Source organism: Tenrec ecaudatus, chromosome 16 (assembly GCF_050624435.1).
Source record: "Tenrec ecaudatus isolate mTenEca1 chromosome 16, mTenEca1.hap1, whole genome shotgun sequence".
In the NCBI taxonomy this organism is placed as follows: Eukaryota; Metazoa; Chordata; class Mammalia; order Afrosoricida; family Tenrecidae; genus Tenrec; species Tenrec ecaudatus.
The window spans coordinates 112732488-112736134 of record NC_134545.1 but is presented as its reverse complement, the minus strand read 5'-3'; the positions used below and the strand labels follow the sequence as shown (position 1 = coordinate 112736134).

General features: G+C 50.4%; 1 pseudogene; it reads right to left on the bottom strand.

The window, feature by feature from the left end:
• Positions 1-1782: 1782 nt before the first annotated feature.
• LOC142428709 (olfactory receptor 226-like) lies at positions 1783-2717 on the bottom strand (annotated as a pseudogene).
• Between the last annotated feature and the right edge of the window lie 930 nt (positions 2718-3647).

Genomic DNA, 3647 nt, shown 5'->3' with positions numbered 1-3647 from the left:
ACAAAGGGAGCAGGAAGAAGGGGGGAGCGGGGAAGGAGGGGGAGGGTAATAAAAGGAAACCGAGCTGATTCCAGGAACCCAAGTGGAAGGCGAATTTTGAGAATGATGAGGGCAACGAATATATGAGGGTGCTTTGCTCAATAGACGTATGTATGAATTGTGATAAGAGTTGTATGAGGCAAATAAAAAGATTTATTAATTTAAAAAGAAAGATAATAAATAATCATTTCCAAACCTGATCTCACAAAAGCAAATTACAGTGTGAAAAGCATTACAAACTCAAGGAACAATAAACCCAGAGAGTTGCACCCCCGCTGAGCAGACAGGAAACCAAACAGCATGAAAGTCGTGCAAACGAGCACATTTCCCACACGGGGATGAACTCTGATGGCCCCTGACTGCCCACAGGCTACTGGCAGGGTGGGGACAGTAAGTGACAGTAGATTAGTAACTGACACCAAAGGAGCACACACACCTGGCAGCAAGGAGGGGCACAGACAAGGCAGACTTCAAGCATAAAGATTAAGGAAGGACATTGCTCAGGTAAAGAGCAAGAGTGCTTCAGGCGTAAGGTTTAGCCCACCAAGAGGATACAGCAGTCCTACCTGTGCATGCACTGGATGCCAAACACTCAAAATGTGGCAGGGGAATTGTATGGAAGAATGGAGCTACAGCTCAAATCAGTTACGTAGATTTAACATCCACGCACCAAGGAACCTAATGAATTTAGCAATAATCCATATAGCTGTGCATCCAAGGAGCCCTGGTGGTGTAGTGGTCACACATTGGGCTGCTAACCACAAGGTCAGCAGTTCAAAGCCACCAGTTACTCCTTGAGAGAAAGATGAGGCTTTCTACTCCTGGAAAGATGTACAATCTCAGAAACCCCTAGGATCAGGTGTACTCTGTCCCGTAGGGACACCACGAGTCACAAAGCACTCGATGGCACTGCGTGTGGGAATTTGGTATATGCAACGTCACATGGTCACATATTGCACTGGGTGAGTGTGACAAAGAAATAGGATGGCAGGGAGCAAAAGCAATAAAATGAACGGGCAAAGGACCTCACCACGACCAACAACCATGACCCATCGTGAAGGGAAACATTCAATTCACTCAATTATATGCCCCCAAGCTCCAGAAAACAAAGACAAGGCAGAGAAAGTACATGAAGAAAGTCCACTAAAAAGCGGGTGGCAGCGAGGAGAGAAGTTCCTGTGAGCTGAAGACGGAGGAGATTGTACCTGAGGCCAGTTAGGGGCGACCAGTGAACCGAGACTGGACAAACAGGGCCTCTGTCATGTTCTGGAGCCCCTGGAGAGCATTAGGGAGTTGGGGAGCTGTCCCGCCCCGTGGTGCTGAAGCTCCTCAGTGACGTGTTTGCCAGTTGAGGAGCAGTCCCTGTTCTGGTGCTGATCTTTCCAGGATACATGTCTGGGAGACTTGGTGCTGACCACATCTCTGCTGCTGTGGTTCCTGGACTTCCGATGGCCCTGGGCATCTGGGATCTCAGGGTCAGGGCCGCAGTTGACGTATCAGGTCTCTCTTTTCAGCCTGTTGCTCCCCTTCTGCACATCTACCGGCCCTCTCCTGCCCATTTTGGGGTTCTTGCACCTTAGTCTCAGTTGAAATGTGAACTTGCCGGCTGTGCTGGTGACTAGTTCACTAATCTGGAAGTGGGTCAGGACTGCTAGCCAAGCTGCCTGTGTGTTTCCTGGAGGGACGCTGAGGAGATAAGGGGGTTCAGAGTGCTTCTTTTTGCAAAGAGACCCCATCTGGTGCTCAGGAGGTTCCAGGACTCTGGAGGATTTTGACCAGGGCCTCCCTGATGTCTCGGTTCCTCAGGCAGTAGATGATGGGGTTTATTAGCGGGGTCACTACGGAATAGATCATGGACAGCAGCTTGTTGAGGTCAAAGGAACTGACATCATGAGGACAGGCATACATGAAGATGGTGGTGGTGTAGAAGATTGCCACCACCACCAGGTGGGAGGCACAGGTGGAGAAGGCCTTCCTGCGGCCAGCACCACCTGGAATCCTCAGAACCGTGGCCAGGATATGGGCATAGGAGACCATGGTCAATAGCAGAGAGGTCAGGAGCACAGCCAGGGCTGCCACGAAGTTCAGCACCTCAATGGTGGTGGTATCTGAGCAGGAGAGTTGCAGCAGGGGGGTAGGTCACAGAAGAAGTGGTTGATGACATTGGAGCCACAGAAGCTGAGGCGGGATATGAGAACCAAGGACACAAATGAGACCAGGAAGCCACCAAGCCAGGCGCTGAGGGCCAGATACAGGCACAGCCTTGCGTCCATGATGGCTGGGTAGCGCAGTGGTTGACAGATGGCCAGGTACCGGTCGCAAGCCATGGAGGACAGGAGGAAGCATTCAGAGGAGCCCAGTGAATGGACAAGAAACATCTGTGTGAGACAGCATGAGAAGGAGATTGTTTTTGCCTGCACCAGGCCTGCCAGCAGCTTAGGCACAGTTACTGAGACAAGCAACGTCTCCAGCACTGAGAGGTTGGCCAGGAAGAAGTACATTGGTGTGTGCAGCTGATGGCTGGTTTGGATGACCACTACAATGACCAGGTTCTCCAGGATGGTCACCACATAGATGGTTAGAAAGGACCCAAACAGCAGCCCACAAAGGTGGGAAAGCTCTGGAAAGCCCAGCAAGACAAACTCTGTCACCACAAGTGTTTCGTTGGAGTAGCTCATGGCCTGCTCTGCCTGGGAGACCACTTCTGTGGACCCTGTAATGCAGAGACACACGTGTGATGAGTGATATATGTCAGTCACTTGGTGTTACTGAGAACAGCACCCAGGTGCGATCTCACTTGAATGGCCACCTAAAGACCAAGGTAATTATTTTTGGTGTTCTAGGAGTTTACCAGGCTCATGAACAGGGAAGGGATAGATGCTTCTTTGCTCACGTCTTTGACCTGCTGCCACTCTTATTTTTATCCCGCCTCTCAGCTCAACATGCATATTTACAATGAGAGGACACCTGGCAAAGGACCCTTGAGCCTACGCACTTATAAATATATACTCCTCCCTGACTCCAATGGAGAGTGCAGAAGCAACCTTTCACATGCACCCTGTATGCAAGTACATACAAACCCCCTGCTGCATGCCCATACACATCAGGTACACAAACACAGCACATTCACACACAGCAGGTGCCCATACACAGATGGTACATGTACACAGCAGGTACACATACACATCAGGCATACCCAGAGCAGGTACACATACACATCAGGTACACACACACAGCAGGTGCATACACACAGCAAGTACACATACACAGTAAAGAGGGCCCATCGTGTCTTTACATTCAGGGGCTGTAAACCCTAGAGGACATCCCGTCCTGAATCATGGTTCTCAGGGGACAGTTCCTTTGTCCTGCTCTCTGTGCCCAGGGCCCTCATACATGGGGAATGAAAGCAAAGGGCCAAAAAGTTTGGTGCCCTAACGGTTAAGCAGAAGCACTAAGAAGTTTACAGGAGGAAGGCTCCTTGCCCATGGTGATGGCTAGGACCCAACCTGACACACGCACCCCTGATGTCCTGACAAAGACTGGTCTTGGCCAAGCCAGCTTCTTTATCTACACCTTTATCTTGGTATGCTATAGCAGCAAAGTGGCCC